Source organism: Wasmannia auropunctata, unplaced genomic scaffold (genome assembly GCF_000956235.1).
Source record: "Wasmannia auropunctata unplaced genomic scaffold, wasmannia.A_1.0 LD336053.1, whole genome shotgun sequence".
Classification (NCBI taxonomy): Eukaryota; Metazoa; Arthropoda; class Insecta; order Hymenoptera; family Formicidae; genus Wasmannia; species Wasmannia auropunctata.
This window is the reverse complement of record NW_012026837.1, coordinates 1,104,762-1,128,261: the sequence shown is the minus strand read 5'-3', so window position 1 is coordinate 1,128,261 and position 23,500 is coordinate 1,104,762. Positions and strand designations below refer to the sequence as shown.

Sequence of the window (23,500 nt, the reverse complement as noted above, 5' to 3'; positions counted from 1 at the left end):
TATTCGCCGACTGCGCGCGTCTACGGGGGAGATCCTGTGTTGGCGGTGCGGGTGGCAGCCGCATTCATGCCGCCCGCGATTTGGCTCAGCTCTCGCACACGTAAGAGAACGGATTTTTCGAGAGGGTTGAAAGCGCCGTTTAAACCATGTTTATTCTAATGAGACTAAATTATTTATAAACACAACAGTAACTATAGCGGAGCCAACGCTTATATAACATGTTGAGCGTGGAAATTGAAAATCTATGCAAATTGCCGTGAGTTATGCTTAATGTCACATCTTAAGTTTTTTTTATAAAAGTTAAAATATGATACACACCCTTTCGTAAGAACTGGCATAAATGTCCTACGATTTCTGCTTCTCAAACTGCTTCAAGATGAACACAAATCAAATATCAATCGCTTTTCTTATTCATGTTTTCTACGCACGTGGTTTGCTTACGTTCTATAGCGTTGGAATTATCCATTCTCCTTAATTCATATCCGTCGACTTCTGTCCGCCTCGATAAAACCGGATCGAATTTGTTACCGCGTCTCAACGTTCTGTTTGCTCATGTCCATTGGTAGTCACAACACTCAGTCGTGCGGCGATCTATCGTCCTTGGATCTTTGTTCCTTCGATGGAAACCGAGGTCACTGCGAAAAGCGGATAGCTGATTTTTCAAGGTACTAATACTATTGTGAATATTTGCGGGCCATTTGAATTTCCGGCATGCATAAGAATATACCGTTATGCATTGCCATGGAACATCAACAGTTGCCAAGGGTTGTCCAGGGATATTAGCTGCAGAAAAACGTCCAAAAATCTTTCCTGAAATGTTGGTCCTTTGTCGAGCGGAAAAATTCTCGGAAGGATTCAAAGAATAGACCGTAACGCACCCCCGCTGAGGCTCTCATTGTTCGAGTCGCAGCAGGCATCCTGTTTGTGATCAGAGCCATCCAGAACTAAACAGCTCCAGGTAAAGATCGAGCTCTTTTCCGATTGCTAAAAAGGATTTGTCGTATCTCACAGCTTGTCGAAAATTCGATTTTAACAAAAATTTTTTAGCCAACACAGTAATTACAGTGAATGTGGAAAATTTATTTTTTGTTTCTTCAACTTTGAGCGTAAAGTTTTATTTCCTTAAATAAAGTGATTCGTAAAACCGTATTTTTCAACAGCAGAATGAAAAACTTAAGAACTTTTATCGCGTGCACATCTCACGGACGGGATATTGTATGCATTTAAAAAGAGAATCGGTCTACTTTGCATTTAGGAAAAAATTTGAATCTGTTGCCAGTCGAGAGCGAATGAACGCGGGCAGGGAACGAGAAGGGGGTTGGCGAGGGCGAGAAGCGCCGGTAGACCGTAGGGGCTACGAATCTAACTCGAGCGAAGTGGCCGCGGTGGTGCGGAGCAGCTGATTCAATCATGATAATTCCTCGAATGAAATTTACCGCCATCACGCACATATCCAGTAACGTACTACGAGCCAGGCTCTTCCGAGGGTGCTTGTCTCGCTTGTCTGGTTGCGGGGATGGTTTAGGCCCCTTCCCCCCCCCCACCCCCCTCCCATCCCGTCCTCAGGGGTGTCAATCTAATAATACCAATTGACTCTAGCGGCCGGTGAATGCTCGATTTGTGGCCATCCCTCGTCTTATTCGCGGTTTCCGCCTTTATCCTTTTAGATGTAATGTGGGAAAAGTGGTCCGGAATCTCTCCCAAAATCGTTGCGATTTTCGAACGTATTTTTAATTGCATTTAAATCTTAAAAGAATTTTAATCGGTCACGAAGCAATTTTCTAAGATATATTTCAATTTTCTATCATAATAGAAAACAAAAATTTCTTTAATTTTTTTCATTTATATTGAATATATTCTCAACTTTTTCATATTTCGTTATTGGTTAACTTTTATTATATCTAATGAAATTAAAAACATCATAGAGCTGTCGATAGTTTCTATTTTTTAATGCTATTTATTTGCAATCCGGTATGCTATGCGCGATAATATTGCGAACGACTTGTACGAGGGCTCGTTATGTGACACTCCAGCCTATTCAACGATAAGGCACACTTTCATCGCCACTGTCATTTCTCGATGAGCGATCACCCATCATCGGGACCCTTTTGCCCATTACCGCCTTTTCGCGTATAGGCGACAAAGCAGCTTTTGATAGTACCTCTGGAAAAATAACGAAATAGAAATGGCGCGCTAGTATAGGAAAGCCTCTTTAGAAAGAACCGCATTTTCCGAATTACGTCACATCAATTGGACATTTGACTGATAACTTCGTACTTTTTTTTTTCGTTAATATCCTTATTTTATTTGATATGACAGTAATATTAATTCAGGAGACAGTAATATTAAACTGCAAAGTTCTTGTATAAGAAATCAAATAAGATGATATAAATATACAGCGAATGATCTGCCGGTTAATGTGATCGGTAATACGCATTACGCGGGTGGTTCTGCAAACACAAGGGGTTTGTCGGGCGGCATACAGGTCGCGAGGGGTGAGTTTCCGCCGGATCCTGGATACCGTTGACCTCGTCGGGTCCGAGGAAAAAAGCTGGTGGGGAAATCGAGGGTGCACGACAATGGAGCCACCCCGTGTGAGAAACGCTTGTGATGTTGTTCCACGAGCCGCCCCTGTCATCTGGTGGTGACTTTTGTAAACACCATCGTGTACCTCGGGGATGGACAGAGGCATGCAAGTGATGGGAACATCATCCCTCTTACACCCCCTATCTTCCTCTTTGCGAAAGGAAACACATATCGGCGAAAAAAAAATAGATTATTTGATCATTATCGCTAGCGTTTGATCCACGAGATTTTCGTCTTTACAAAATTAGTTTACTAATTTATAACAAAATTCATTATTAATAACGAATTTATTTTATTTAATTTTTTTTTATTTAATAATTAATTAATCAATTAATTTTACTTTAATTTACTAAAAGGATTCTGCGTTTTCTTTTCAAATTTATCTTGTCCTGCGTCTTCAGCATTTATTTTGAACGATTTTTTACAATTTTTCCAGTTGTCTGTTCGAAACTACAAAATTGACATTTTATTTGGATTTTTTGGTGAAATTTTACAGGTGATTTTTTTAAAGTGGGTCCAACCCTGAAATAAACGTAAAGTTTTTTTTTCTTAAATAAACGCGTAGAATCATAAATGTATATAAATATTACAAAGAGAAACGAAGAAATTTGTCGTATGTTAATCACAACCAAATCGCGTATTAAGACGCGCAATAATAACAATCATTCTTACCGTAGTGATTCACTATGATATCACGGTCATCCTATATACTATAATTACAGCGTGTCGCATTATTTTATCGAAGTGACCGGCGTCGTTGGTTGACGCGGACACGCCCCGTAATCGCGCTGATGAAGAGGAGCGTGTGAAAGCGAACGCTTTGCTCTCTCTCGGCTTCGTTAGTACAAGCGTATATACGGGCAAAGAACAATCGTTGCTGTCGACCACACGCGAAATTGGCAGTAGCGTTCAATCCGAAACGCGTGCGCGTGTGCGCGTGCGGATTATCAATCCGCGTACGCACGCACACGCTCGCACCATGTACATGCGGGGTGGTCCATTGTCAGGCGGAAATTACGGAAACGCAAATTGGCCGGTGTGACTGTGACGGGCGCAGACGTGAGCCACGTGCTGCTGCGGTTCTGTAATCAGTAATACCAGTATTTAGGGGGTTGAAAGGGGACGGCGAGATCGGGGCGGATTTCTAAGCCGTAAGCTCGCTATTGAGAGATCAAGCCTGGAGGCTGTTTCCATTGGCCGTACGTGTGTACCGTACATTCTGGCAATTATGCCTTAACTGTGCGCATATTTCTGATTGCGTTGTCTGATTTCACATTGATTTAACGATGCATTAATATCACATGTCTGTGCAGGTCAGAGTTTGAAAAAATCCGTTTTTTTTTTTAAAAAAAGCCCAGCCCAGTGGGTTTTTTAAAGTGGGTCCAGCCCAATAAAATCCGGTGGGTTTTATTATGTTGGGCCCATCTTGTCAAACTCTGTTTACGATCTTACACGCGCGGCGACGAAGCAGGCATTGTGCAGCGTAATGCCAGCTTTCTTGCGAATGGATGTTAATTCCGCGGATTTTAATCCTCTGCGGAACGGATGTGATTGGCGCTCGTTTACTGTCGCTCCCGTTCTCGCTCTCATTCCACTCGAATACCTTTACGGGCACTCGATTAATTACGTTGCGTTTCCCGTAATGCATTACGCCGAGACGAGCGGTGCCGCAAAGCGATCGCTTCAGGAAGCCGAGGTGACGGTGTATCGAGTGTCGAAGACTGGCACCAATCCTTTCGCGGCACCACAACGAGCCGATATGCTGCTCGATGCGTGCACAAGTGCTGCACACGTATGCGTGCTCCGTGCGTTATGCCGGCGCGGCGCGGCGGTCCTTCTCGAGCCGCAAGAGTGATTTATGCATGGTCGTGTCACGGCCAACTTGATACAGTTACAACCCGCTAACTCACCTCGCCACAGTCATTGGCAGCACATGGCTTCGGGTGACTCGGACTTTTCGGGACTACGGAACGAAGTCGGAATTTTAACGCGATCGATAACGTGCCGTTCGCGTGCGTACGATGCTACCTCGTCGTACTGGAAAGGCTAATCACGATAAGACAATGGATTTTAAATCATAACTGCTAATGCAAAAATTCTGTTTTTCTTAAAAAAACTTTTTACAAGTATATTTTTATAAGTCACACATCTTTACTTTCTATTGTATTTCCAAAATTGTCATTGTAGTGACGCAAGTTGAGTACAATAAATTTTATTTACTTATAAAATGTACATATGCATTTCTCTTCAAATGACAACAAAATGATGTCTTTGTTGTTAGTCTTATGAAATTAATTTCCATTGTATCACATCATACGCGATATTTTTGTCCAAAGCATGTTTTCGATAACTCGTCATTTTGTGCCACGTATTTTTAATTGTATATAAATATAATACGAAATTTGAAAAAAAAATTGTAATTGAAGATTGAATAATCACATGGTTGACAACCACTGATGCAGAAAGCGGAGCGACACTTCAAAGGGCGCGCTTTCCGTCTCGACCTGCTCCCGCTCGCGAGGGCACACATAAATGCAGGCGCAATAAATCAAATTTAACGCGTGTATAATATTATATTCTTTAATTAAAAATCGAGAGGTAGAAAGATTACACGTCACACATCGTGGTTGCGGCGCGTTTCTTCTCCGATTTCGGCGTCAAGAAACAATGAAAGCGATTATATGAAATGCTTTGATACGGTCGATGGTTTTTACCGCGACGAATTTTCTGTCGACAAGTTATGCCCGATTTCTGACCTTTTTAGAACTTCATAAAATTTCTGTAAATATATATCGCGTGTGATTAACACGCATCATTACACAACATTATTGTCCATCATTCATAAAAATTAAAAAAATGAGTTCTTTATAGACAGAGTGTATTTATAAGTATCAATTATGAAAATATAGGAATCCATTACGTCTGCACGTCGAACGTAATTAATTGTTTAAATACATCTCAACATAGTAAAAAAAAATGAGTTTCTTAAAATACGTAAATACGAGAAGGTGACAGAATAGTTGTGAGTGTACTGCATAAATTAAATTTAGAACAAAAATGGTCAATGAAGTTATATTTTACTCAAAAATTCACTTCTTAAGGAAAAATAATATAGCGCACGATTAGCATCTCCAGCGATTTGGCATCAATTGCATCGACGGAATTGTTATCTCACGCGTTATCGGCGCACTCTGTTCGAATACTATCGCAGCCGAAGCCGATCAATCGACTATTATGACGATGTTATCGCATTTTCGCAATGTGCAAATTAATATCGATGAGCCGACGATTAAATTCTTTGACATTGTACGCTGTGAACACCAAACAGATACGTTTTCGATGCCGCGCGCCGGCTATTCCTCGGGTTCAGCGCGTAACCTTGACAGCTTGCAATTATCGCACGGTGGATGTCGTTGCTCTGGATTAAGCGACGATTAGATAGACTAATGATCTCGACCGGTTCGACTCGGCTTTATCTCCGACTTTCGTCGCTTATCAGTCACCGCAGAGATTACAACGCGTTACGTACTGCCAGCAAAACACTCATTCACGGAGATCTGAAATGTCATCGTAAATAACGATGCGTTCACGATCGAGAAAATGCTATTTCCTATTGTAGATATAGTCAGAGACAGCAATTATTATTATTTATAATACCATGCTATAACAAGATTGAAAATATATCGTCGAATAACTATTTGCGTTATTATAATCGTACAGAAGTTTTAGTGAGGAATTTTTGGTCGTTTTTACTGCTTGTTTGACAAGGTTTGAAAAAAAATTTGGGTTTTTTTTTTAAAGTTTTTAAAGTGATTTCATTGGATTGAGCCCATCTTGTCAAACTCTAGTTTGTAATGCTAAGCCAAAGACGCGGCAGTGTTATAATGGTGCAATAACAATTATGCGCTATTCTGGAATTTATAAAAAATACTTTATTATTAGTATAAATTGCCTTGCAATTTTTATTAGTCTAATAATAAAATAGTATAACATCTAGCTATAAAGAACGAAAGTATTCTTTCGTATCGTATTTCTGTTGCTTGAATAATTGATTTCCTGAGAAAGTCGTTACTGTTCATTATTTCAGAACAACTGGTATGGACTTTTAATTCTGTGCACATATCTTTAAATAGACGTATATTAGCTCGTCTTGCTTTACTCTATTACATCCGAGCAAATAATATTACGCTAAAAAGACGTGTACACTAATAGGATTAAAATCCTCCATGCTTCGAATTAAGGAGACAATTAAGATCTCTCAAATCCTTTATTCCGAAAACAACTTAAATGTTTAAAGATACTAAAATCTTTCGAACTTACGTTTAACGATACAAAATACAGTTAATACAATTAATTTACTCTTTTATTATTACATAATTAAAAAGTTAAAACGCTAAAAGTGTCTTGTATGTATTATTGATTTAATAATTTCGCAGAAATTAATAAGAAAGATCTTTTGATTTAAATTTTCTTAATACCTATGCAATTGCATTATTGAAAGGGAATATTTTTTTTAAGCTATCGATCAAACCACGAGGATTTAAACGCTAATTTTCAAAGGACAGCCGATCATCAAGTCGAACCGCTCACCCCGTCCCGTCGTGTTTGCTCTCTTTTCTCGCCTTCTTTAGTCCGACGTTCCCCTCCGCTCCATTCGGAGCACCCTCCAAGCCATCTCGGTGTGTTGCGCGCATTGTCGATAGTCAAATGCATAACAGGGTGCGGTGTAAAACCGGCACGCATGGATGGTCCAGGGAAGCGCCAGATGGGTGACTGATGCGACCATCATCCCCGCGCTCGCATAAAACGACGAACCCGCGTGACAACGCGACCTCAGCCGTCTACGTTACGTCGCGCGCGCGCGCGTGCTGGGGTCATCGACGATATTATGTTTCATAAAAATTCATTGGGGATCTCGTGGAGAGAAGTGTATGCGCGGGAGGGGCGAGAATTACGGTGACGACGCGTGCAAGAGCGTTTAATTTTCATCTCGATCGCGCGCGCATGAACGAGATGTGCCAGTTCTTTTCGAGCGCGGTTTGCGTACACGATTGACGCCAACGTACTATTCGCGCGTCTTCTGCTTACTCTCTACATAATTGTTTTATTTACGGTATGAGCGACCATTGAAGAAAAAATTGCTCCCGCTCTCGTTCGGACATCTCGTCTCCGCTCAAGGCAGCTCGTCTGCAGCTGTCGTCGATACTCTCTCGCACGAAAAGTCGGTTGCACCGACAAACATTTTTTCACGATGTCTTCATTGTTGCACTCGTACGTTCGGGCGCTTGAGGGTCGACAGATCGTTCCGCTTTGGTTTACATGGGTCCGTGGAAAGAAATGAGGGGGCCCTCTCCTCCTCTCTCCTCCCTTCCGCGTCGCGTCGTTCTGCGCGACGGTAACACCTCGAGCGAACACACCGCGCGCGCGTTGAGGGCCCGAGCTTCCCTCCGCGCTCGCGAAGGGTGCAGCCGTGCAGGTCGGTTTGATTCAGCGGATCCTGCTGTAGTTACCCGCCGTCCTGCGGTACCCTCGGCGCGCAGGATACGAATAATAATGTAACAATGGCCGCCGTGAGCGCACTACAAAAACACTCGCCATTGTGCTCAGCCGAGCGTACGAGGCTGTGCGCCGCGTAATGTGATTACACGAGCGCGCTGCATCGGTGCTCGAGGCGATTGACAGTCATCCTCGTTAATGGTGTTTTTAAAAACAATATCCACGTGCCGCGCCGCGGGGAGTCAAGAGAGATATCGCGGAAATTTACACACTATATCTTTCGGAGTAACGCACTATCACAATATCATTTCCGCTCTTACTCAACCAATTATGGAACCGTTGTATCTTGAGCTTTATCAATATATTTATACGATCGAAGAAATTTTAATACTTTTTTTTTTTTAGGAAAATAACAAAATAGAAAATGTTCTTATATATATCATAAGATTTTCGGATATAAAACATTTATTTTTGATATTCCAAATATAATATCGTCTCGTTACTTTATGTAATTTACGTTGATTCTGTGCCGAATGCGTCATGAATTATCACGTAATTCTTGCGAGATATTCAACAGGAAGAAGATGAAGCCTCACAAAGAACGAAAGCGACAGCATTTCATTTTCTATACGTACAATTGTCAAGAAGGAGAGAGGGAGAGAGAGCGGTGATTATATCTTTGAATATAGTCACTTAGAGATGTTGATCTTAATCAAGCCGCGAACAAAAATGCATTGCAGTTAATTATCCATCTGATCGAATATAGTGCTCGATGGGGGGGCTTCAAAGCATGACACGGTCCCCCCAATGTCTTCATTATTATAGACCGATTCCTTGCAGGTGCCTTTTCCGGCATGAGAGACATTCTCCATAAGAAAAGAACCGCTCGGCCAGACTGGGAATTATTTTCATGTATTCCAATCACGTACGTTCTACCGCAATGCTGCTCGCCGGCTTGGAAAATTTTATCGATAAGCCTCAAACGAGTAATTTTTCTCCATCGTTGCGTCGTTATCCATTATGTATGTTAATTATTTCCGTATCGCAACTATTGATTATACAAGAAATATTCTTCAAAGTATTCTATCATTTTATACGTTCAATTCAAATCACATATAGCAATTCATTCAATTCACTGCTACAATTTTCTAGAAAGAGATAAGACCAGTAGAGTGTTGGATTAATTGCATTTTTGTTTAACACTCTGCGTTTTGATTGAATATACTTCATATGATTCGCGTACGATTCAGTTATTAACGCGTAAAACTTTCCACGCATATTGTTCCCGAGCTGTGCGCTATAATAAAGAATAATGTCGCTCCGCTCGAAGACACACGTTGCACTGCTTCCACGATGTTACGCTCACGGCGGTTTCAACAATCGCATACCGACGACAATTTCCCAAGCCTACTACCGTAACTTCCTCCGCCATATATATGTCGAGCTTTTTTTATTCCTATTTCGCATGCTCTACGTATCATCTTTGCGAATGATGAAAGATGTCGGCGGTATCACTCGGAACCGCGACTGCGCTCCTTTTCCTCGGCAATCTCAGAACGGGTCTCCTGTCTCATAATTCCAACTTGTTCGCGTAATATAGCAACGTGTAATCGTGGTCTTAACGTTACAATGCATCGCTTGAAGACGGGTTATTTGGTAAGGGAAGCAGTGCGTAAACGTGGTTGACGATGTGCGCGTGTTGCATTCCAATCAGCGGATGTGTGAAGTTGGCACCCCCAAATTTCGAAATCGTAGTTCTAATCAGAGTTCTGGATTATTCAGACGAAAAGAAAGAGTTTTTGATAGTTTTCACAAATAGTTCTGTCCATTATAATAACGAAAACACCTTTTGAAAAATGGGGGTACTAACTTCACATCCAACATTAGCACCGAATAGTTCTGATTAATTTTTTTGATGTCTTTTATCGAATACTAGAGTTTCTGATATAAAAAAAACTTTTTTAATTTTTCCAAAAAAAAAAAAAATTAAAAAGAATTTATATCCAGCCCGAATAGTTCTGAGTAGCGTATTTGATTCCTTTCGACAGGTTCTAGAGTTCCTGACCTATGTGAACCTGACTTAAAAAAGACTTTTTTTCAACTTTCGCAGTTTTTTCGATTTCATTTTTTAGATATTCCAATTTTAATAATCAAAATAATCATCGCAATATATTTATTGTATAGGAAAGAGAATCCTGCGATTTTACTATACAAAGAAAGAAATATTTATTTTTATTTTGTAATATATATCAGTACAATTAACAAACACGTGTATTCTCTAACAAGTGATTAATCAGAAAAAGAATGTTTTAAGTAACGATCACCTTGTAGCGCACACGTAAATGTACGAGCTGTTCTAGTAGCATGTTATGCGATCTCGTGTGACTTTCACGACTGTGAGGGTGTATCGTGGACGATATATTTTTCTTTGCGTGCCGTATTACCGTGTAAACCCAATAAAGAGCCGCGAACGAGCGGGCCACACACGATGGGGACTAGTATCTTTCCCGATCACAAAGCTCACCGCGAAAACGCAGCTCGTTCACTCTGGCGTCGTTTAATTTCGATCCGAATAATAAAAGGTCCTAACGATCGTGCTCGTGGAAGAACCGTTTCCATGAGTCTGGCCGGTTCGCAAACAAATCGTGGCTGCTGGAATTTCCACTTTTATGCCCGCGGCAGGGCAGTTCACTTCGCGGAAGCAGATCCGCTTCGCTTAGATCAGCAAACAGACTGGCGGTCGGTGTCGTCGTTCCTTCCCGCCATATGACTTTCTTGGTATGTATTGTCGTAAAGGAACCAATTAATATTTCTTTTCAATTCTAAACACTGACAATTCTTGGTTGTTTTCTTATTGTTTTCGTAGGTAAGGTAAATTAGAATAAACGAAGACATAAAAAAGAAATGTTGAAAAAGAATGCTTAACAATTGCTAGAAGAATTACGCGGGATGATATCTCTAATTGTTTCGTGGAAATTCAGGATTTATATATGTAAACGTAGCGTTCAATATCGACGAAAAGACCGTGCGTGAGGTACATACAAATTCATGCGCAGCAAGATTAACGAAACACGTAACAAGCGAGAGATTTCACGCATGTGCACCCCCATACCCGGGATTAAACGTCCTTCCACGTTCCTGATCGGCAGATATAGGCTAACCTACGGAGCCGCGTACCACAATAATAACGCGAGGCGCCTGTGGCGGGTGGTCGCCGCGGTCTTGATTTTTGACAAAGCGAAAGGGGACAGGGTGCGTAGCAGGGGGGCAAACCGAGCGGTTGCCTGTAAAATGCACAATATCGTCAAATTTCATTATCGATATAATAATGCGGGCTTAATTCGGCGCGCAATGCGAAGGTTGGTTGAACCCCCGGCCGCTCGCATCGCTCAATGCCCGTCGCCCTATGACGTCCCTAGGGACACACGTGGATCGCATATATGGAACAGCTTGAGGTACGGAGGTCGAAAGGCGTGCGTACTTTGATACTACGTTTTTGTTCTGGTAATTATTGGCCCCGCGTGCGGCAGAAAATTTTCGTGATTGCACTTTTTTCAAATTAATATCTTGTACGGTACATATAGCATAGTCCAATTATTTTTATTACATCAATTTGTAATGAATTTTCTAAATAATTTACTTAAAACAACTACATTTATAAATAACAATTTTTTCTTGTCGAGAATAATATTCTCTTTGACTTCGGTTTGACATTATATATGCATGTATAAAGTTTTCTAACGGCGTGCGATTTCGTAGAAAATTACATAGAAGCTGAGACCAATTTGTCCGCCGGTCATAGAACCGTCGTTTGTCGTTTCGTCGAACTGTTTCAACGCGATCTAGTTTAGCTCGCGCTAGAAACGGCGAAGATACGGTCGCCTTCAAAGACGATTTATCCGTCGGTCGGTAGGTTAATTTCGCTCGTTGATTTCTTGGAAGCGCATCGGTTGCGAACGATTGTCAGATCGGGAAGCATTGCCCGCTCCACGTTTGCTTTTATGCAGTCTCGAGTGCAACGAAAATCCGCGATGCAGACTGTGGCAAAGGGTAATCGCACTGCGTCGTCATTTCAGTGGCTGTCATTCGGTTGAAACTCTATTCTACAAAAATTAATATCTTTCACGAAAATGACAAATATCTTTTAATAATACGATTATAATATACATAATATATATATATATTTTTTTGTTTTCTTCAGTGTTACAGATCAATCTAAAATTTTGCGAAACATTGTATAAGCATTTCTAAAATTCTTGACAAAACTCGAATCTCTCTGTATGCGAAAGATAAATTATTAACAATTGTATGATTGATTTAAGTCTTAATTCATGTTATGTATTTACATTGATGATTTTTGGAATCTAGCCATCGATAGCGGAACGCGGATAAAGAAATAGTTTAGCTTTATTTCTTGCTCAGCTGAGAATCCCTGAAGAGCTAATCTTCCTTGGTCCTGTAAGAGGGAGAGCAAAGAGTCTCTAGTCAGCTGCTTTCTTTGCAAAATCAACCCCACGAAATGGTAGCTAAGCTCGCCCATTCGAGGGGGCTCTTTCGCCGTTTTAAATCGATTCGCTCAAGTTTCTTCTTCTCAGAGCAGGTATGCCGAGTTTCTGCAACATTTATTGCACGGATCCCTGCATTTTTCGAACACAAGAAATAGGCATCCCCGCGGGTCGGCGTGGGGATGCGAAGAGATCGAAGCGAGGGGAGCAGCCCGATATACAAACACGCTGTCCTGTGCTATCGGCAAGATGTTTAATGTTTCGGACTGTTTGAGCATAATATTTACACGAGACGGCCGCAGGATCTTAGATGGTTGCTTCCGGTTTATGTTCGAGCGCGCGACCGTTCTTATCGAACATGTTCGCAAATAGTATCGCTCCTATGCACACAAACGTCGCTCTCCACCTTTGCGCATCGTCGTGCACATATCCGTAAATCAAATGCACGTGTCGTCGATTGGCGACGATTAATTTAATCGTGCCTGCGAACGAAGGAAGATGCAATGTTCCATTTAACATCCCAATCCGGATGTTAATTTTGCGCGACGCTTCAGCAAATTATAGTAGTCGCGAGATTTCTCGGAAGCATCGCGCGCTCAATGAAACGGACAGAGCGCTGATCGTAAGGCGCGGCTTACGTCATTCAAAAAAACGTTGCGTCGGTTGAACGCCAACGGCGATTTTCCGGGAGAAAAAAATGTGCGACCCGACGTTCTGCTGTGAGTTACGATTTCCCGCTTTGTACGTCATCACGGCAAAAAAATGGCGCCGGCGATAAAACAAACGTAAGCGGGATACCGGTCAGCCTTCTCGGCAACGTGTGCATCGTCGGGCTCGTAGGTACGCGCTACCTACGACCAGCCTTCACCTACCAAGGCGGCCCGCACGCGAGGTAATGGTCGCGTGGTGCAATTACCCGGCGTGACTTGCATTCTGCACCCCATCGGTCGCGCTGACCTGATAGTCCTCTCTCGCGTCCTCCTCCGCCTGCTGCGTTCTCGCGTCGTTGTTACCACGGTACTCCGTCGAGCGTGAATTTTCGCATTCAGCTCGGGACTGGCATCGCCGACTTTTTCGGTCGATACGCGACTATGTCGTAAATACCGATCGACGTTTATTCGGATATCGTAGTTTGCTGCGAATTCGTCTCTGTAAATAGATCAGACACGTGTCGCGAATACATTGTGACTACACATGTTAATTTTTTATCAAGTAGCAATGCGTGTTGTTGCTGGTTATGAAAACTTTCGACCTTAATTTTTTAATGGTACAATCTTCTACAAGGAGACACATGACTACGATTTTCAAAGATTATAGAAATAAGAGAATGATAAAGAATTAATATAGGGAAATTAAATTTAAACTACAAATTGTTATTTTTCGATCCGATAATATTCCAAACAATCGCCTTTCTTACTGATTTTGGCATCACGATAATCGAATCTCCATAAAAACTTGAATCAGTTCCGATCGGTTTCACGGGAAATGTTGCTTTCATTGGCGCTGACGGTGGAGGTGATAGAAAAAAGGGTATGTTCAAGAGCGACACTCGGGGCTTACGTCGCAGAGAAACGAGCCGTCGTAAAGTTTATCGTTGTAGCGTTAAGGGGGAACGAGGACGGCGCGCATCTCGCCTTTGCTCGTAGATTGTCAAAATAGCCGATCTTTATGTCGTTTTTATAGGCGCTCACTCGCGGTCGTTACGAGCGTGAAATCCAAGCTCTTCCGGGGATAACGGAGACGGCCTCTTCCCGGAGACTTTTTCAAAAAGTCGCGTACGATTCTACGTTAGAAACGTTGGCATCTTCCGTGTGGTAGGGGCACTGGAGACCCCGAAACACATGGTGCGCAAACGATCGTGTTAGAGAAAGACTTTTACCCCACGGGGGGCCCACGTGGTTTTTCGTCAGTGTGTGCGCACCCCGTCCCACGGAACCCGGCATGGCGAGAGGCTCTCCTATTACATTTTCCCGAGCATAGAAGGGAAAATACGCCGCAGCCCTTATGGCAAAAAGGCGTCTTGGATTTTCGACAAAAGGCTCCGGTTGCAGACGTATTCTCTATATGTTTCGTATTTTCGGGAAAAGCCGTTCACTCCGCAATTCCTAAAATTTCGAGAATCAATGATATGTCGAGATTTATTGCATGAAAGTTTCTCTATTTTTCATAAATATTTCTCTTCTAGATTTTAACACTTTATTTAAGAAGTAAAATTGTTACACCGGAATGTATCAAAATGTCGTCTAAAGACTCCATCTCTCATCGGGAAAGAATACGTGGCTAATCTACAATTATTACATGAGCTACCTGACAGCAAGAAATCCTAAGGGCACGCCGGAAATGTTCTAATTTTCAACAAATGACACACGGCATCTCTTCCCTCTCCCGCGTGTAGACACCCCATCGTACCACTTTTTGTCATTTCAAAGATGAACGACCTGTTATTATCGCGTGACGGTCTACCGAGAGCGTAAATCTGTCTAACACCCGAATCAGGACGACATCAGGAGAATCGAGATAGATTGCCAAAAGATAGACAGATTACGAAAATAAATGTTATTTGAAAGATATATGGCATTTATTTTGAAGCGTATCAATGGTAATTAAATAATGATATAATAAAATATTTTGAATCGTTATATAATAAGCTTGAGTTTTTATATTAATAATCAATATATGCGAGCAAAAACTGATGAAAAGTACTGTTAAAAGTAATTGCTTATTTGCAATATAGCAAAAAAGTGCTTCTCTTCGTTTGCATCTTGATCGAAATGTCTGCCGTTCAGGTCAGTCGACTCGTTTGAGTTTCATCGTTGTTCGACAAAAACCTTAAACACATGCGACGCATGAGATCCCAGGATGACGCTTCCGGAGAGCAGGTGTTCGCGACTTTCACTAAACTCTTTTTAAACGCTACCTCCGTCGTAAGGAACTCGTATTCTAAAACTTCTCGACTTGTGTCCCTCTTTTTTTTTATTTCGTCGAGGCTGCGCTTCCGGCCTTGCTACGCCGTGCCGATTCCGCGCCAGACTTCTTTTCGTGGTTCTTTTTTTCACGCTCGTTGCGCATAAAGAGCGGCAAAAGGTGACACGAATGGCGAGTGCTGCTCTCTACAGTGTAGTCGGTAATAAAGCCTCGGCTCAATTACCCCGATGAATCTTTAATTAGAGGGACGACGGAGTTTTATGTTTATAACCACGCCGGGGGATAATGCATGCTCGATAATAAAGATCTCGATAGCGTTGAGAGTAATAGAGAGAGATAAAAGAGAGAGAGAGTGTGAGGGGTGGGGGAGGTTGGTGAAAAGGGGACAAGGAATACTACCTGCGGCGTGCCCTCTCGAGCGGGTGGAACGAGCGTGCCAGTGACCTCGTAAAATTCGAAAATGGGCTAACGAACTCGCGATGCGATTAGCCTATTCCGCGCGCAGTCGATGGACGGATAAACGTGAAGATCAACGTTCGCGAACGAAAGCGAGAGGGCGAGGCGCGACGTTATCTCCGCGCCTTCGGAGCGTTATAAATAACGCGTAACGGCGGCTTACGTCTGCATTCCCGACCATGCATCGGCCATGCCTACGCGAGCCCATCGTTACGTGCACATTTTTATCGATGTTTTTTCTTTCCTTTTTTCTTTCGTTTTCTTTAAAATTGCAAAAATGCGCTGTTATAGCGTGACACGCGATCGTTCATTCGAGAGAGGAGAGGTGGACGTACGATTCCACCTCTCGATTCCACTACGCTAATCGAGAATTAATTAGGGTTTATGTGATGCTGTAAACGTTTATAACTCTTCGAGGGAACAGGTGTTTTATTCTCTGAGATGCACACGTGCCACCGACCGGAGAGAGCTATTTATCGCTACTCAATTTGTAAGATTGTTTTACCTTTGGACTAGCAACAATGACACCAATATTTCAATCGATATATATGTTTCATTTCTTTAGAATAAGAAGATTGATTCTCAAGTTTATCAAAATTATAATACAAAATCGTAAAAATTGGTATAATCGTTTTTATTCTTTAGTTTTCTGTCTTGATTTATTTATAGAATTATTTTTTAACACATTATTCTATAATATTTATTTTTTTGCAATCTAAAAAATAAGTGTTATGTTAATTTTATTTGATGAAAAAAATAGACGTGTTAGAGACGCTTATCAGTAAGTGCTTAGAACGGAAGAGAGCGTCATGTGGAGTGCGTTGTCTTCTTTAAGTATTTAGGAAAATCTGATCGCGCGCAACAGGTTAATCGATTTTGCTTGCCGTCTACCGAATTATAAATAGGCCTTATTTAGCGTTTTAACGAAACGACAGACAATCGAAGTCGTTGACGAATTTCTATTAGCTCAGCCGCTGTCGTTGTGCTTGTGCCGCTGCTATCGTAAATTTATATCAAGTTTTGAAGAACGGGAATCACCACGAAAACATTTCGCGGTCTTTAATCGTTGTTTGTTGGATATTGGCGCTATTTATCGGGCGCGATAGCAGGCAATCGAAAATCGCTTATTTACTTCATTCTCTATCACCAGATCTCTTGGAATAGACATATATATTTTATGAAGCATTTCGTTGTAATATTTATAAAATGGGATATTAACTCGCGCGCGAGCGTATCTACTTACCTGGTAAGCTAGCTTTTCATACTTCAGACTGAAGCGAATAATTGCGCTCGTTCCGCGGATCGTCAAACGAAATTATTTGCACGCATTCGAGCGCAACTTCCATCTTCGAGTTTCTCTTTACCAGACGATTACGCCGTAAAATCCGCTTCTCGCGCTTCGCGCCTGATTAACGTGAACAACTGCGGATTCCCTTCCGACGTGTAATTCCGAGCCCCAAATCGTCATTTACCCGCACGATTACGCTAAGTGAACCGGTTCCCCGTTTCCAACGAACGTCTTCTCGGATCAGAAAAACCGCGCTCTCCGCAGAGTTTCTATATTAATGATAACGCGAGAATTCACGCGAAGATATCACCTGGACATAATTTCGCATGGATAACTGGATGGCCCGACTTGTTTATACATGGCTTTGGGATCGTCGGCGAATTCGTGATCCCGCCAATAAATGCTGATAATGTCGCCTTTAGTTTTTCTTCTCAAATATTTCGCTTCTCGCTTGCTCTCTCCCGTCTCGAAAGGCGGATGAGCGTGTTTATTGGAGCGATGAGTACCCATTACTTCGACGGTATTTGCATAGCGGGGAACAGGGTAAGAAGAAGAGGAAGGGGGTCAGACTCGGAGCGCCGCTCTGTCGACTATGTGTTTTCGGATTATAAGCTGTTGCAACCGTATTTACGATGAGGATCCAACCGGCTGTGATAAGGGATTGCATAAGTTTAGCGCGGTAGCGAGGCCTCACTTAATCCGTTCCATATAAACGGCCCACGTGGCTCAACATCGGCGGCATTATTTAAAATTTAACGATATCTCTGCCTCTTTTCGTGTTGATTCAAGTATACGCAATTTGATTCATATAATATACTCCATGTATATTATATCATACATGACCTAAAACTAATAAATTCAATTTCAAATTGATAAGCACGAGAAAAATTAGGGTATACTCTGTGAAAAGTTTGATAGAAGCACCCAGGAAGAATATAGTAGGTACGATGAGTCTGCATATGCAACGGAAAAGGAAGCAATGAGAACGGGTTGGCACATCGCGTTGTGTCGCGTCGCATTGCCTCGCGCTAGCGTAAGTGGCGTTCCCGGTTAAATTGGAATGGGCGATGGTTCGTTAGGCAGAGCAGTTTTTCAGAGTTCGCTCGGAGAAGTTTTTCGTGGCAGCTGCGGGGCGAGAAAGAGATCGGCGAGAAGGGGCATCTCCTGTTCTTCTTTCGACTCGCCTCTGCTTTCCGAGTGTGTTCGTCTATATCTTACTCTATCTCCGTTTTTCTCTTTTTCTGCCCCTATACTCTCTCTTTCGTCTCTCTGCCCGTCCTGTGGCTATTCGACATATGGATGCATACCATACGAAGAACATCTTTTCCGCCGCACGCGAAAAAGACCTCGAGAATCGTCTTCAAGATTCGCTTCCCTCGTTAAACGAACGAGAGATTTTGCATACCACACACCGAGCCGGCTCTTTCTCTTTCTCTCTCATTGTCATCCTTTAGCCTCTCCTTCGATTTTGTACCTTCCTCGTTTGCTTCTGCTACGTGTTATTCCTCTCGTTTGTTTCTATCTTTCGAGGAACACATATCGTTCGTTTATGGTGCTTAACGAGCAGTGGTGAAAGTAACTAACTTTTAAGGAAGTTAAAGATGTCAGCAAATATTACAAGATCTGTATGTATAAAAGAATACAAGAATAGAATTTTTAAATGCGAGGGTGAATTTTATAGTACATGAACGGGAAATTTTAACAGGATCATTTTGGTAAAAGCTGTCGCACGTTGCACCCTTTACGTATTGGTTCATTCTCTATTCTATCTCGCGAGAATGCATTTGTGTATTTGTACATGCAAGCAAATGTGTGATACGTATACACCGCCGCCCGCACACGTCACATTAGGCTCATTTTCCACACGCGGTTTTACACGCGCAGCAATTACAATAATAACAGGCTTCCGCGCCTCGTTCTACGGTCGCGCGACCGACCGGTGCCCACTTACCCTCCGTGGACTTCGCTCGTTTTGTGAAATTGATTTAACATATTCATTAGCCTATGCAAATCGACGACGCGTCGCGCGGCGTCGCGACTTAGCGGCCTCCATCTCGCGTTGCGTCTCTTCGTTTATTTCTTCTCCTATTATCAATTTTAAATCCTTAAATTTAATATTCCAAGCTCAAAGTGCAATTGTTCATTCAATATAGTTAATTTTCATGTATTTTTTCATCTTTTTTCTTTCTTTTTTTCTTTTTCTTGGGATACTATCGAGAGATATTTCTGGAATATACGAAGTTTCCGAAGCAAGTTTGTTTGTAAGCAAAGAATTGCGATCAATTTCATTATGTGGGCGTCGTAATATCTTTCAAGATGTCAGGACTTATCAAACTTATGAGCCTATGAAACTTTGTCAAAATCTTCGTGTACCACGTGCGGACACGCGTCCTGTTAGTGGTATCTGAGGGTCACGACTCTGAAAGGAAAGTGAGCTTAATGGAAGAAGACAACCGATGGCGAGCGAACGGTATTCTGGAAGAGCCCTCGCGTGTGTTAGTTTCGATCAGTTTGATGCGACGAGGCTGTGGCAGTCTTAATCTACTGATAAACAGTCATCTGCTTACGGCTGTTTATTAAATTGTGGTGCGGTAAGATTGCAAACGATGTCTCCCGTTCGACGTCGAAAACATATAATACCGTAAAGAAATTATTGGACGTAGATTATGTGCAGAGTCATGATAAAATAATCAGCAACAGGATTGTATACACGCGCTTCATAATTTTATAATTTTAGCATGTATGGCGGGACAGCAGCGAGAAGCGTGAAGAACGCTTCGGAACCGCGATCAACACCGTCCGCGTCCATATGGCCGCGCACAACCGGACATGTACGCGTCGAAATCATTACGCCTGCAGAGCGTGCCATTAAATCGTCATTACTCCGTCGGCGTTGTTCATTTACACGGCGAGCTGTGCGCGTGTATCTTTTCGGTAACGACCGTACTGCGAATCTTCGCCGGAGGGAACAAGCTTTGTAAAACGTTGCGTTGAACGCCGAGTTGTTATGCTCTTTGACAGAGGTGCGAACGAAAAAAAAAAAAAAAGAAAGAATAGCAAATGAAGACCGATGCATCGTAACGACCGCACGCGCGCGTTTCAGTGCGATGTCATTTAATCGGAGTAACATGGATCGATACAATACACCGACGCGACGTGACGTATCGTCGTTTGAATGAAACGACTAACAGGATATCGACAATTTTGGTTGATTTTATTCTCTAAAGGCGGTTATTTACTTCGAATTTTTATTTTATTCGAATTTTGTCACATTTTCCTTGAACAGTATATAGTTTTCGTTGTTTAATTCTCAAGTGATCTATCTGTGCAATTTGAATGAACTCCCTCCTCGTAAGAAATATCTCTTTGTACATAACAATTATAATTATGTATAAAGTATGTACTTGACTTAGAAAAAAAAAAAACAATTATTCAATGTCTCTTTTTATAAAAGCGCTAAGCTAACCCGTTTCGTTATCGATAAAGTAACACATTTGCATCATCGACCTTTGAGTGCCTGGAATATTCCGTCGCAATGACCTGAGTCGTGCTCGCAGAATATTCTGCTTGCTGATGCAAACGGGTTAACAAAAACCATCGAGGGAAAACTGCCGTGTCATAGCATCGCGTCTATTCCGTCATAACACCCGCGGGTATGTTATGCCGCGAAAAAAGAGCTAACAAATCCTCCAAGGTATGCATACGCAAACACGTTGTCCACCCTTTGTAGTCATCGTGTGCACTGGGTGAAAAAAAAGACACGCGAGGCAAACCACAAACGATACTTCCAAGCGTCATGTACGCGCTCGCACACATTGAACACGCACGCATTACGTAATTCTACCGTCACGCTCTGACGCTATCCTAAATTGACGGACGTGTACACACGTCGATACCGTGTGTACTGATCCGACCTCTTTCATGATCGGACAGTTTGAAAAATCTCACGTTACACGCGTATCTTCCACGAGAGTTCCTGCCATCAAGAGAGTTTCGCGTTCAACGCGAGCGGCCCTTTCCATCAGAGCACGTCTTATCAGTCGTAAAATTTAATTTTTATATATAATCTTATTAAATGAGACAATTCTTCTGTTGACACACCACATCATGGATTGTCGCGAACGTGCAATGCAGGAGGGAACAAATAATGTTGGACGTTTACTTTGGTAATCAACAGGCGTTCTCTGAAATTATAGAGCGCCGGCAAAGTAAAGATGCACACGGAGAGAACACAGCCCATTGTATCATTAAGTACTGATTTGCCGTGAGAGCTTCTTGTAAATCTTATCGTCTCTCGCTGTAGGAATGTCTTTAATCCGAATCATAAACACCGAGCAGCCTTTAGTGCGGAATTAGAAAAAAGAAAAAGACAAGCACAGAAGATAAAGGTAATGAAGCAGGGACAATAATAGCTCTCTAAGATTCTAAACAGAAACAGAAAATTGAATGCAGTACATATTTTAATATAATATTGCGATTATAAATTGTTAGCTCAAATTGTTAATATTGAAACAAAGGAGAGAGTGCAAATATCTTTAGAAATTCAATCGGAAACTTATGTGATTAGATAGTTAATGTAAAAATTTTATTAAGGATAAATCAGCTTTAAACTTGTCGAGTTGTACACGGCGGAGTACGCGATAGATTTGGGACCATTTATATAGGTATTACATATATCGACAATATATTTCAATAACAATGTATGTTATCTGTTATGTTGTCTGCAGCGTTTCATTATCATTCTCGTGCTTTCGTAACATGTAAAGTTAGTTACAGCGCGAAGTAATTATCTCTTTGCAATCCGCACGTTTATGACATTATTTTGATGAGAATGATTTATTGCAACGTTGAAGGATGAACTGCCCACATAATTCTTCTCTTTCGTTGCTTACACCGATCGGGACTGCTGTGCGCATATCTCGCTTCTTTTAATGTAATACATTTCCCTTGGGTAGTCAAAATACACGTGGAGAGTGTTGAAAAAATTTTTTCGACCTTCGATAATAAAAGAGTACATTAAAACACTCGCATTGGATCACTTAGAGACGAAAAATTAAACGCGATTCAAGTGATTGTAAGTAAGGAGGACCACTCATGCATGAATCTTATGTGAATTGTGCATCAAGCGCAATTATACATACTATACATTACGTGCATCATTTGATATTAAAGCGACATTAACGGAGTGGCGATAACGAGTTAGATGTATTTCTGGTATATTTTTAACGATATAATAATACGTAACCTTATATTAGTGTTTTGCAACTTTCTTATAATTACATAATTAGATAAATTTCAATATTTTCTCAAAATTAATTACAACTAATACACTTTGAATTTGAAGTAAAAAGCAAACAATGTTGAAATATATTTAGGATATTTCTTTTATAAGCCGACACATTAGTTATCACAAATGTAATCGCTGCAGAGATCGATTTAAAAAATCTTCAAGCTCGTAGCAATGCTTTACGCGTTTAATGTAATTGAAAGCAGCGTGCTATGCGGAATAATCGAAGCAGATGTTCTTTCTCGTGCCATGCGCCTCTTCCTGGACGGGTGTATTTAATCAGGACTATATCCAGGAGGTCGTAAACGTGTTTCCTGGTGCCGAAAGGTTCGAAGCGTGCGGCGGCGAATCCAGGTGTCAGCCAGGAGCCTGCGACGAGCGTAGAGAATGCGACGTAAGTTCAGGAGTCGCTTCAGCCTTCAGACGGCGTTCAATAACCGGAAGTACATCACTCGACGCATCCGCCTAACCATTTCTACGCGTCCCCCAATTCCGCGTCAACTCGCCTCGTTGGTGAGCACTCTCTTCGTCCATCCCGCGATCAATCTTCCGTTGTCCTCCTCTCTTTCTCTCTCTTTCTCGCTCGCTCTCCTTTCGCCGTCACCGGGTTAAGCATATTTATATTGTTATATACTCGTACACATACCGAGACGATGTATTTGCCTGCTTACGTACTCGTACTTACGCTGTTGCCGCGCGCGTGCGCGCAAGAGAAGACAATTTGCACGATCGGCATATCCCGGAATTAACTTCCGTCCTTCGTCGCCACGCGCGGCTGATTCGCATCAGAGATACATCGCCGTGCGCGCTGCGCGTTTACAGCCTTTTATCGCAATTAGACGCCACGTTATTTGCTAAGCAAAGAGCATTATCCAATAAAAAATCTTGCGCACGCAACGCGAATTAGCGGTATATCGCAATAATTGTGGTACAACGGAAATTATATTTCACTTACAT

At 41.9% G+C, this 23,500-nt stretch overlaps 1 protein-coding gene and 1 long non-coding RNA gene across 2 annotated transcripts in view; one reads left to right on the top strand and one right to left on the bottom strand.

Annotated features, from left to right (window-relative positions):
- LOC105450941 (homeobox protein homothorax) overlaps positions 1-23,500 on the top strand; it is a 364,527-nt gene that overhangs the window by 68,399 nt on the left and 272,628 nt on the right. The gene's annotated exons all lie outside the window — the stretch shown is intronic.
- On the bottom strand, positions 16,548-21,606 carry LOC105450939. Its single transcript, XR_974528.1, has 3 exons — positions 19,824-21,606; positions 17,212-19,675; positions 16,548-17,122 (listed from the first exon to the last, which is right to left on the bottom strand). It is a non-coding gene; the product is annotated as an uncharacterized LOC105450939 (long non-coding RNA).